The following is a 13,907-nucleotide window of genomic DNA, read 5'->3' on the forward strand; positions in this document are numbered from 1 at the left end:
GGCTCCAGGTCATCTACAAGTCCATGCTAGGTAAAGCTCCGCCTTATCTCAGTTCACTATTCACGATTACAACACCCACCCGTAGCACGCGCTCCAGCAGGTGTATCTCACTGATCATCCCTAAAGCCAACACCTCATTTGGCCGCCTTTCGTTCCAGTTCTCTGCTGCCTGTGACTGGAATGAATTGCAAAAATCACTGAAGTTGGAGACTTTTATCTCCCTCACCAATTTCAAACATCTGTTATCTGAGCAGCTAACCGATCGCTGCAGCTGTACATAGTCTATCGGTAAATAGCCCACCCAATTTTACCTACCTCATCCCCATACTGTTTTTATTTATTTACTTTTCTGCTCTTTTGCACACCAATATCTCTACCTGTACATGACCATCTGATCATTTATCACTCCTGTGTTAATCTGCAAAATTGTAATTATTCGCCTACCTCCTCATGCCTTTTGCACACAATGTATATAGACTCCCCTTTTTTTCTACTGTGTTATTGACTTGTTAATTGTTTACTTCATGTGTAACTCTGTGTTGTCTGTTCACACTGCTATGCTTTATCTTGGCCAGGTCGCAGTTGCAAATGAGAACTTGTTCTCAACTAGCCTACCTGGTTAAATAAAGGTGAAATAAAAAAATAAAAAAAATAAAAATGACCTAGGTGCAGACAGTGTTGAAGAAACATACGTTTATTCTTTAAACAGGGGCAGGCAAACGATAGGTCAAGGCAAACGACAGGTCCAGGCAGGCAGGGGTCAATAATCCAGATGGAGTGTAAGGCACCGGAACAGCAGGCGGGCTCAGGGTCAGGGTCAGGTCAGGGTCAGGGTCAGGTCAGGCAGAGGTAAATAATTCAGAGAGGGTGTAAGGCACCGGAACAGCAGGCGGGCTCAGGGTCAGGGTCAGGTCAGGTCAGGTCAGGTCAGGTTAGGGTCAGGGTTACGTCAGGCAGAGGTCGGTAATCCAGAGAGGGTGTAAGGCACCGGAACAGCAGGCAGGGTCAGGGTCAGGTCAGGCAGAGGTCAATAATCCAGAGAGGGTGTAAGTCACCGGAACAGCAGGCTGGGTCAGGTCAGGCAGGAATGGTCAAAACCAGGAAACAGGGACTATATCAAAGACAGATGCAAGGGAAACCACTGGTAGGTTTGAACGACCAAAACAAACTGTCACAGACAGACAGAAAACACAGGTATAAGTACCGAGGAGATAATGGGGAAGATGGCCGACACCTGGATGGGGGTGGAAACAAGCACAAGGACAGGTGAAACAGATCAGGGTGAGACAGTTATTTTCAATTGGGTGACGTCATGGGATGAGGTCATAGTTATTTCCTGGGGAAGGTAAATAAATGGAACTCAGTACGTTCTGCCGTAAAAATAAATAAATATATAACACTAAATGGAGATAGAAACTTACAAAATGCAGAAATGGACAGAAGAGGAAATACAAGGAGCGTTTTCCACCTGTTAAATTGCATGTATTTATATTTCGCTGTAGTTTGCTCACCATGGACCCTGGACTATGGGCATGCTTGTTATCCGATTTGCTTGCTGAAGGCAAAGCACAACTTTCGATTTCTTACATACTCATAATTTTATTATTTGATGTGCTTGCTGAATGCAAAGCATAACTCTAGATTTTGTACATACTCATTATGCTCTAGTTTAAATGATTTAAGCTATGAACACGAAACCAGTTTCCAAATGTTCAGACTGCCCCAACTCGTATTGCTTGAATATCATATACTCTCAATGCATTTCATTGGCAAACAAAGGCTCATAGACAGAAAAAGCTCACAGGCTTCAACATCAGGTTTATTACACTGCCAGTGACAAATCTCCTTATTTATTAGGGAAACAGTGGTTAGTAATGTACATAACTGGGGAGCCACGCGGTGCTGCGAAGCAAGGTGGTTCTTCGAATGGAGCCTTCTGATAAAACCCTCCCAATTTACTCAATAGAATAGTACATTTAGTATAATTGTTTGAGGGGAAATGTACTTTTATTTACTTCAACGTAGCACAATCGCTGGAGCAGCGCTTAACAAGGCTAGCTCTGTTGCTAGCACTTCAACAAGCATGACTTTGAAAGGGCAGAACATAGAACCCAGCTTGTTGTCGGCCTTGCAATCATCCCTACAGAAGGGCATGGAGGAAATGGGTAGAGTCAGCACCATTCTTGAATCTCTTGAATCGGATGTTTCTCAGGTCAAACAATCTCAGATGGATATGCAAGAAGATGTATCTGTCATATCACAGAGGCTAGATGAGGCAGAGCAGCTAACTGAGACAGGTGCCTCAATTTAAGACTTTTAGGGGTCAAGGTTTGGAGGATTGCAAGCCGAGGGATTGCGGGAGACTAATTATCTGGGAGGCTCTGGGGGTGGATCTGGATGAATCCGAGGTTCGACGAGTCCACTGTTCCCTAGCACCAATACCACATGAGAATCAGCCGCCTAGTTCGATCATCATCTCAGGGAGAGAGTACTGGCCGCTATAAAGGAAATGTATCGGGAGAAGAGAGTGTACTGGCCGCTGTAAAGGGGATGTATCGGGAGAAGAGAGAGTACTGGTCACTGTAAAGGGAATGTATCGGGAGAAGAGAGTGTACTGGTCGCTGTGAAGGGAATGTATCGGGAGAAGAGAGAGTACTGGTCGCTGTGAAGGGAATGTATAGGGAGAAGAGAGAGTACTGGTCACTGTAAAGGGAATGTATCGGGAGAAGAGAGAGTACTGGTCGCTATAAAGGAAATGTATCTGGAGAAGAGAGTGTACTGGCCGCTGTGAAGGGAATGTATCGGGAGAAGAGAGTGTACTGGTCGCTGTGAAGGGAATGTATCGGGAGAAGAGAGAGTACTGGTCACTGTAAAGGGAATGTATCGGGAGAAGAGAGAGTACTGGTCGCTGTAAAGGGAATGTATCGGGAGAAGAGAGGTACTGGTCGCTGTAAAGGGAATGTATCGGGAGAAGAGAGAGTACTGGTCGCTGTGAAGGGAATGTATCGGGAGAAGAGAGAGTACTGGTCGCTGTAAAGGGAATGTATCGGGAGAAGAGAGAGTACTGGTCGCTGTAAAGGGAATGTATCGGGAGAAGAGAGAGTACTGGTCGCTGTGAAGGGAAAGTATCAGGAGAAGAGAGAGTACTGGTCGCTGTGAAGGGAATGTATCGGGAGAAGAGAAAGGTGACCTGGAAGGGCTGCAAGCTATCATGCAATGCAAATTAATTACTTAAAAATCATACAATGTGATTTTCTGGATTTTTGTTTTCGATCCCGTCCCTCACAGTTGAAGTGTACCTATGATACAAATTACAGACCTCTACATGCTTTGTAAGTAGGAAAACCTGCAAAATCGGCAGTGTATCAAATACTTGTTCTCCCCACTGTATGTTGATGGGGGACGCCGTCCTCAAACAATCTCATGGCATGCTTTTGCAGTATAGCCTATTGTAAATCAGACAATGCCGTTCGATGAACAAGAATGTAAACTTTTAACCGATATAAGACACTTGTATGTACCTAAATGTTTAATATCCATAATTTGTATGATTATTTACTTGAATTGCACGCCCTCCAATTTCACCGGAAGTTGTTGAATGGTGTCCCGCTGGCGGGAAGTCTAGCCCAGGTTAAAGATGGTATACTTGATAAAACCAGTCATTCTAAAACTGTACCAAGGGACAGAGCTGCGACACACCTATTAATGAGGGATCTGGGTCAGGTAGATATATGGAGGCTTGTCAATCCTAGAGAGAAGGAACATGTGTTTTATTCACACAACCATACATCTCATTCCAGGATAGATGACTTCCTAATTTACAAGAGTATGACGAAAGAGGTGATAGATAGTAAAATAGGGGTTATTGCTTTGACTGACCACACAACAGTGTGATTATGTATCGTAGTTGAGGCTGATATGGCTGAGGAAAGCATTAGATGGAGGATGAATACATCCTTATTTCAAGACGAAACATTTCACATTTCACCTCAATGACGACGGAAAGTTTTTTTTTAAACAAACATTGGTTCCACTGACAAATTGAGTACAGTATGGGAGGACTAAAGCTTATGTTAGGGGCAAAATAATAGCACAGACCAGTAGAAAGAAAAGGGAATATAGAGAGAGTTGAAAAACTAAAGTCTCAAATTAAAGAGCTGGAAAAAGTTATCCAAGAAAAATGCTAAGTCACTGTTGAAACAAGTCTGTGATCTAAAGTTTCAATTACAAGAGATCTATAACAAAAAGGCTGAATATGCAATGTTTCGGCTGGGGACAAACTGACAAATTGGCGAATTCTTTTTGTAAATTATTGGCTAGACAATTGAAACAAAAAGACACCAGTTTCGTCATACCTACTTTCAAAAATGGAAGTGGGAGGTAATGACTGGTACAAAAGATATTAACAATGTGTTTTGTGACTTTCATTCAGCTCTTTATACATCTGAATGTTACTGAGACCCAACAAAATGTAATGCCATTCTTTATAAGATATAGCTTCGGAGGGCCAAATACAGGAGGTGGATGCTACTATACTAAAATCTGAGATAAGAACAGCCCTCACCAGGATAAGACAGCTACCCAGATGGATGCTACTATACTAAAATCTGAGATAAGAACAGCATTCACCAGGATTAGACAGCTACCCAGGTGGATGCTACTATACTAAAATCTGAGATAAGAACAGCATTCACCAGGATTAGACAGCTACCCAGGTGGATGCTACTATACTAAAATCTGAGATAAGAACAGCCCTCACCAGGATTATTAGGCTTCCCAGTTTGATGCACTGTTACTAAAATCTGAGACAACAGCCATCACTTAAATGAAGTATGGAAAGTCACCTGGATGTCACGACCTCCGCCGAAGTTGGGCAAGGAGAGAGACCGGCGGTCAATGTCACCGGTCTTATAGCCATCGCCGCTCCACCTTTCATTTTCCATTTGTTTTGTCTTGTTTTCCTGCACATCTGGTTCACATTCCCTCATCAGACCTAATGTATATTACCCTCTGTTTCCCCCATGTCTGTGTGTGGAACTGTTCTTTGTGTAGGGTGTTACGCTACAGGCTGACTTGCGCTAGGTTTGTTCCAAACCTAGGTTTGTTTGTTTAGTTTAATCCGCCTCATGTCACCGTGGTTGTGCTTTGTGCTCTCTCCACTGGCTCCCAGTTGAAGCTCGCATCCGCTACAAGACCATGGTGCTTGCCTACGGAGCTGTGAGGGGAACGGCACCGCAGTACCTCCAGGCTCTGATCAGGCCCTACACCCAAGCAAGGGCACTGCGTTCATCCACCTCTGGCCTGCTCGCCTCCCTACCATTGAGGAAGTACAGTTCCCGCTCAGCCCAGTCAAAACTGTTCGCTGCTCTGGCCCCCCAATGGTGGAACAAACTCCCTCACGACGCCAGGACAGCGGAGTCAATCACCACCTTCCGGAGACACCTGAAACCCCACCTCTTCAAGGAATACCTAGGATAGGATAAGTAATCCTTCTCACCACCCCCCCCCCCCCTTAATGATTTAGATGCACTATTGTAAAGTGGCTGTTCCACTGGATGTCAGAAGGTGACTTCACCAATTTGTAAGTCGCTCTGGATAAGAGCGTCTGCTAAATGACTTAAATGTAAATGTAAATGTGCTGCCTCGCCTGTGCCTTTGGGCCAGGGTGGATATTAAAGCTGTTATCACCCATCTCTGCTCTCCTGTGCCTTTGGGCCAGGGTGGATATTAAAGCTGTTATCACCCATCTCTGCTCTCCTGTGCCTTTGGGCCAGGGTGGATATTAAAGCTGTTATCACCCATCTCTGCTCTCCTGTGCCTTTGGGCCAGGGTGGATATTAAAGCTGTTATCACCCATCTCTGCTCTCCTGTGCCTTTGGGCCAGGGTGGATATTAAAGTTTTCCTGTTACCACCCATCTCTGCTCTCCTGTGCCTTCGGGTCAGGGTGGATATTAAAGCTGTTACCACCCATCTCTGCTCTCCTGTGCCTTTGGGCCAGGGTGGATATTAACCTCTTACACTTATGGTGGCGCTATTTCATTTTTGGAAGAAAAACGTTCCCGTTTTAAACAAGATATTTTGTCACAAAAAGATGCTCGACTATGCATATAATTGCTACTGTTCGAAAGAAAACACTCTGACGTGTCCAGAAATACAAATATCTTCTCTGTGCGTGCCCTTTAACGTGAGCTTCAGGCAAAACCAAGATGACTTGGCATCCAGGAAATGACAAGGATTTTTGAGGCTCTGTCTTTCATGATCTCCTTACATGGCTGTGAACGCAAGAGGAATGAGTCTGCCCTTTCTGTCGTTTCCCCAAGGTGTCTGCAGCATTGTGACGTATTTGTAGGCAGATCGTTGGAAGATTGACCATAAGAGACCACATTTACCACGTGTCCGCCCGGTGTCCTGCGCCGAAATTGGTGCGCAAAAGTCACCTGCCAGTATTTTTCCATGGGGCACAGAGAGAAAGCAAGCTTCCACGAACTGCATGTCAATGAAGAGATATGTGAAAAAACACCTTGAGGATTGATTCCAAACAACGTTTGCCATGTTTCGGTCGATATTATGTAGTTAATCCGGAAAAAGTTTCACGTTGTAGGTGACTGCATTTTCGGTTCGTTTCGGTAGCCAGGCGCAATGTAGAAAACGGAACGATTTCTCCTACACACAGACGCTTTCAGGAAACACTGCGCATTTGGTATGTGGCTGGGAGTCTCCTCATTGAAAACATCAGAAGCTCTTCAAAGGTAAATGATTTTATTTATTTGGTTATCTGGCTTTTGTGAAAATGTTGCGTGCTACATGCTACACAAAATGCTATGCTAGCTTTGCATACTCTTACACAAATTAGTCAATTTCTATGGTTCAAAAGCATATTTTGAAAATCTGAGATGACAGTGTTGTTAAGAAAAGGCTAAGCTTGAGAGCAAACGCATTATTTTAATTTTATTTGCGATTTTCAGAAATCGTTAACGTTGCGTTATGCTAATGAGCCTGAGGCTTAGTCACAATCCCGGATCCGGGATGGGGAGTTTCAAGAGGTTAAAGCTGTTATCACCCATCTCTGCTCTCCTGTGCCTTTGGGCCAGGGTGGATATTAAAGCTGTTATCACCCATCTCTGCTCTCCTGTGCCTTTGGGCCAGGGTGGATATTAAAGTTCTCCTGTTACCACCCATCTCTGCTCTCCTGTGCCTTTGGGTCAGGGTGGATATTAAAGCTGTTATCACCCATCTCTGCTCTCCTGTGCCTTTGGGCCAGGGTGGATATTAAAGCTGTTATCACCCGTCTCTGCTCTCCTGTGCCTTTGGGCCAGGGTGGATATTAAAGTTCTCCTGTTACCACCCATCTCTGCTCTCCTGTGCCTTTGGGTCAGGGTGGATATTAAAGCTGTTATCACCCATATCTGCTCTCCTGTGCCTTTGGGCCAGGGTGGATATTAAAGCTGTTATCACCCATCTCTGCTCTCCTGTGCCTTTGGGCCAGGGTGGATATTAAAGTTCTCCTGTTACCACCCATCTCTGCTCTCCTGTGCCTTTGGGCCAGGGTGGATATTAAAGCTGTTATCACCCATCTCTGCTCTCCTGTGCCTTTGGGCCAGGGTGGATATTAAAGTTCTCCTGTTACCACCCATCTCTGCTCTCCTGTGCCTTTGGGTCAGGGTGGATATTAAAGCTGTTATCACCCATCTCTGCTCTCCTGTGCCTTTGGGCCAGGGTGGATATTAAAGCTGTTATCACACATCTCTGCTCTCCTGTGCCTTTGGGCCAGGGTGAATGTTAAAGTTCTCCTGTTATCACCCATCTCTGCTCTCCTGCGCCTGACTTCCTGGCAACCAGTCACTCACCCCTTTACACTGGATTAGAAGGCTTCCCAGTTGGATGCTCCTATGCTAGAATCTGAGATAAGAACAGCCATCACCTAAATGAAGTCTAGAAAGTCACCAGGATTAGACAGCTCTCCAGTTGAGTCCGGTAACAGGAATTGTGACGTATTAACTCCTTTATCAACACCTGGAACTGTGTACGCAGGAGATCTGGAACTGGAGCAGCTACACTTAATAAGGCACTCATCTCATTCATTTTCAATGAGGATAGAGACCCCGCTGACCCAGGGAGTTTTCGCCCTTTCAGTTTAATTGGAGTTGATTGTAAGGTGGATTTATCAAGTGGGTTAAGGTATTATACTCCAATCCAAGAGCAGCGGTCCTCACAAATGGTATGATCTCTTCCTTTTTAAAAATCTGTTGAGGAGAACCCAGCAGGATAGTCCTCTCTCACCTCTACTTTTTACTGTATTTTTGGAGCCCTTGGCAGCAGCAATCAGAGCTGATTCAGGAATCAAAGGAGTGATGGGAGCAGTAACGTGCCGTGGGCCTAGGGCCTGGGCCTTCAGTGAGGTCCTACACAGTCCCACCCAAATTAATCCACCTCTTATTACCATCATTATGATACCATGGCTCTAGACACTATACATTTAGACAGAAACGCAGTATAACCAGGCGTTGCGTCACCTTAAAATTGACATTTTTATTCCGAGAATTGCAGGGGAAGAGTACAATACAGTACAGTTCAACTAATAGGCAAGAACATAGTCGAGTGCAACAGAGTTATATTAATATTCTTCTTCTATCCATTTCTGGTCCACAAACTTTGAGCTTTAAGTCCCCCCCCCCAAAAAAAATACAATGTGTTCACTAAACAGCGCATTGTTGCACCCAAAGCAGTTTCACCGTGATGATAAAGATATAACTATTCACTGAAAATAAAAGAAAGAAAACAAATAATTTGCAACATAGGCTATTTGCCATTTTATTTTGCTAATATATATGCTATTTAATATTAACAAAATAAAATGCGAAACATACATACATTTAATAAAAAATAAAATGTATTGTATGCCTACTCACCAAAGACTGATTATTTGAACACAAAATCCTTCCTCCTTTCTTTCCTCAAGAAGACTTCAATGACTCTGTTGTACAGTCTATCTGTGCATTTTAGTTCCACCAATAAGTTCCACCTTTTCTATCGACATGGAGGCTAATGCTGAAAGTCGAGTCTGTCCAGTAGCATTTCTGGAATACGCTTTGATTCGCTTTAAGGCCGAGAATGACCGCTTGACAGATATCCGTGGACACAGGGATGGTCACTGTCACACATGCCAATGTGTAAAGTTGCCCCATGTCCTCATTCAGATTTTTCTGCTTAAGGAAATCAAGAAGATCAGAGGGACCTTTCCCTTCAAAATAAGTCATAGCATACACTACAGTCAGTTCTGCTTTTAGCTTGGATAGGTCGAACAGTGTTCCGTGACTCTCTGTTAAGCTGCAGAAGGCTGTTTGCTGGAATTTTTTTCCGGTAGGTCTGAAAGTGCTGGGTGTCCAGGAGGGAGAGAAACATTCATTTTTCGTGGTCTTGAAACCTGTTTCGTATCTGGCAAAGAATGTTGTCCAGAATATTGCTGTGGAGTTGTTGGTAGTATGTGCGAGGGTCTCCTTGTGCTGGGCCTCTGCGTTGGCTGGGTGAACTTGAGATGCGCGCTGTGTCATCGTAGATTTGATTGAACCTGCGCCTCTCTCGCTCAATTGTGTCACAAAATTCGTTCACCCTTGTCAGGCAGAATTGTACATCCAAAGTTTGTTTCCGTAGAATTCCAAAAAGCACATCCGAATAATTAAAAATCCCATTGAATGTTTCAAGCAAAAAACAAAACTCAAAACCCTCCAAACGTGCATTAAATCCATCAGCCATAAGCACAGTATCCCCGTCATTGTCATCATGATGTTCCAGTAAGTGGTTAAACAGCTCCTTTAGGGCAATTCTCTTTTCAAAGACTGCATTGACCAATCTAGATGTATATTGCCACCTCGTTGGTGCAACCTTAGGAAGACGACGCTTGCAGATGTCATCCAGCAGTTGCGTGCGCTTAGGGGATCGTGAGAAAAATGCTGCAAGGCCATTGAGGTTGGCAAAGAAGACCTTGCATTGTTTAAGCTTTGAGGCTCCTTGAGTCAGTACTACATTTAGTCGATGTGCATAAAAGTGAATGAATAAGGCCATCGGTGCCCTCTCCTTAACTTTAGCCTGCACCCCATTGAGTCCAGATGCCATGACTGCCGCGCCATCAAAACACTGTGCCACAACTTTATCCAGACTACATTAATTTTCCTCCAAGAAACGGACAATAAGAGCGGCAATGTCATCAGCTCGCTTGCCGCTTGTCACATCTTCAAATCGGATAAATCGCTACTTGACTCCTGTGTCCGTCACATAACGCAGGACGAGTGAGAGCTGTGCTGCATTTCCCACATCTGTTGTCTCGTCCACCATAACAGCAACAAAGGGAGCTTTTTTAATCTCCATTTTGATCTCTTCTCCCATCACTTCAGCAATAGCATAAATTAGGACATTAATGGCGTTATAATATTATCCTCGACCAAATCGATATCTTCTCCTCCTTCCACCATTGTGGGTTGAAAAAACAGCTTAGTAGTACGCAACTTAATTTGTTTATCAAATTCAGTTTCCTAGTTCTAAGGTTCTGCATATACATGCCCATAGGACCTGCCTCTCAATATTGGTAATCCAATCAAAAGATGAGCACGCATTACGCCTGCTAGCTGGCTCCTGTGTAACACTGGAGCCAGCCAGCAGACGTACATTAGCCAACTCTAAAGCTGATTGGTTGACACTAAAGTTTCATTTCCATTCACTTTAAGCTACAAGCGCCCGCACTGTTGATTCTGAAGGCCTGAGGGCAGATTTTAGACCCCTGGCAACACATGATGGCTGAATATGATTGGATAAAAGATCTAACATAAAGACCAGCCCTCCAAATCTCAACCTGGGTCTGGAAGCAGTGCAACCAAGAGGAAAGCTATGAAATGAAGAGTATAACTCTTACTCTGAGGAATAATTTAATACATATTTGTGGGAAAATATATTTTAAAAATATATATATTCTGATGATGTTTAGGCCAACAGAGAAGGCCTTGCTCGCCCTGACGGCCCACCACTGGATGGGAGGTGCCAGAGAGCATAACTTGTCAGCATAATATGCTGACAATATATTGTTACTTATTAAGGGAACCGGCCACAACAATCTCTTTGGTTTTGAACACAATTGACATGTTATCTGGTTATAAGATTAATTGGCAGAGGCTATGCCTGTATCCAAATTCTGTCCTCCTGTTGCAATTACTTCATTACAGATCAAATGGGTACCATCAGGGTTGAAATAACTGGGTATAATCTAATCTAATCTAACTAACAATTCCAAAACTAATGTCTTATACACAAGTGTAAGGGGATAAAGAATATGTACGTAAAGATATATGAATGAGTGATGGTACAGAGCAACATAGGCAAGATACAGTAGATGGTATCGAGAACAGTATATACATATGAGATGAATATGTAAACAAAGTGGCATAGTTAAAGTGGCTAGTGATACATCTGTTACATAAGTATGCAGAAGATGATATAGAGTACAGTATATACGTATACATATGAGATGAATAATGTGGGGTATGTAAACATTATATTAGGTAGCATTGTTTAAAGTGGCTAGTGATATATTTTACATCATTTCCCATCAATTCCCATTATTAAAGTGGCTGGAGTTGAGTCAGTGTGTTGGCAGCAGCCACTCAATGTTAGTGGTGGCTGTTTAACAGTCTGATGGCCTTGAGATAGAAGCTGTTGTTCAGTCTCTCGGTCCCAGCTTTGATGCACCTGTACTGACTTCGCCTTCTGGATGATAGCGGGGTGAACAGGCAGTGGCTCGGGTGGTTGTTGTCCTTGATGATCTTTATGGCCTTCCTGTAACATCGGGTGGTATAGGTGTCCTGGAGGGCAGGTAGTTTGCCCCCGATGATGCATTGTGATGCCTTACGGTTGTGGCCGGAGCAGTTGCCTTACCAGGCGGTGATACAGCCCGCCAGGATGCTCTCGATTGTGCATCTGTAGAAGTTTGTGAGTGCTTTTGGTGATAAGCCGAATTTCTTCAGCCTCCTGAGGTTGAAGAGGCGCTGCTGCGCCTTCTTCACGATGCTGTCTGTGTGGGTGGACCAATTCAGTTTGTCTGTGATGTGTATGCCGAGGAACTTAAAACTTACTACCCTCTCCACTACTGTTCCTTCGATGTGGATAGGGGGGTGTTCCCTCTGCTGTTTCCTGAAGTCCACAATCATCTCCTTAGTTTTGTTGACGTTGAGTGTGAGGTTATTTTCCTGACACCACACTCCGAGGGCCCTCACCTCCTCCCTGTAGGCCGTCTCGTCGTTGTTGGTAATCAAGCCTACCACTGTTGTGTCGTCCGCAAACTTGATGATTGAGTTGGAGGCGTGCGTGGACACGCAGTCGTGGGTGAACAGGGAGTACAGGAGAAGGCTCAGAACGCACACTTGTGGGGCCCCAGTGTTGAGGATCAGCGGGGTGGAGATGTTGTTGCCTACCCTCACCACCTGGGGGGCGGCCCGTCAGGAAGTCCAGTACCCAGTTGCACAGGGCGGGGTCGAGACCCAGGGTCTCGAGCTTGATGACGAGCTTGGAGGGTACTATGGTGTTAAATGCCGAGCTGTAGTCGATGAACAGCATTCTCACATAGGTATTCCTCTTGTCCAGATGGGTTAGGGCAGTGTGCTTGAGATTGCATTGTCTGTGGACCTATTTGGGCGGTAAGCAAATTGGAGTGGGTCTAGGGTGTCAGGTAGGGTGGAGGTGATATGGTCCTTGACTAGTCTCTCAAAGCACTTCATGATGAAGGAAGTGAGTGCTATGTGGCGGTAGTCGTTTAGCTCAGTTACCTTAGCTTTCTTGGGAACAGGAACAATGGTGGCCCTCTACCAGCAGACTGGTATATGGATTGATTGAATATGTCCGTAAACACATCTGCCAGCTGGTCTGCGCATGCTCTGAGGGCGCGGCTGGGGATGCCGTCTGGGCCTGCAGTCCGCATGTTTTGGTTGCAGGCCGTGTCAGTGGCACTGTATTGTCCTCAAAGCGGGCAAAAAAGTTATTTAGTCTGCCTGGGAGCAAGACATCCTGGTCCGTGACTGGGCTGGTTTTCTTTTTGTAGTCCGTGATTGACTGTAGACCCTGCCACATACCTCTTGTGTCTGAGCCGTTGAATTGAGATTCTACTTTGTCTCTATACTGATGCTTAGCTTGTTTGATAGCCTTGCGGAGGGAATAGCTGCACTGTTTGTATTCGGTCATGTTACCAGTCACCTTGCCCTGATTAAAAGCAGTGGTTCGCGCTTTCAGTTTCACGCGAATGCTGCCATCAATCCACGGTTTCTGGTTTGGGAATGTTTTAATCGTTGCTATGGGAACGACATCTTCAACGCACGTTCTAATGAACTCGCACACCGAATCAGCGTATTCGTCAATGTTGTTGTCTGACGCAATACGAAACATATCCCAGTCCATGTAATGGAAGCAGTCTTGGAGTGTGGAATCAGCTTGGTCGGACCAGCGTTGGACAGACCTCAGCGTAGGAGCTTCTTGTTTTAGTTTCTGTCTGTAGGCAGGGATCAACAAAATGGAGTCGTGGTCAGCTTTTCCGAAAGGAGGGCGGGGCAGGGCCTTATATGCGTCGCGGAAGTTAGAATAACAATGATCCAAGGTTTTGCCAGCCCTGGTTGCACAATCGATATGCTGATACAATTTAGGGAGTCTTGTTTTCAGATTAGCCTTGTTAAAATCCCCAGCTACAATGAATTCAGCCTCAGGATGTATGGATTCCAGTTTGCAAAGAGTCAAATAAAGTTCATTCAGAGCCATCGATGTGTCTGCTTGGGCGGGAATATATACGGCTGTGATTATAATCAAAGAGAATTCTCTTGGTAGATAATGCGGTCGACATTTGATTGTGAGGAATTCTAAATCAGGTGAACAGAAG

The sequence above is a fragment of the Oncorhynchus masou genome, chromosome 21, assembly GCF_036934945.1.
Source record: "Oncorhynchus masou masou isolate Uvic2021 chromosome 21, UVic_Omas_1.1, whole genome shotgun sequence".
Classification (NCBI taxonomy): domain Eukaryota; kingdom Metazoa; phylum Chordata; class Actinopteri; order Salmoniformes; family Salmonidae; genus Oncorhynchus; species Oncorhynchus masou.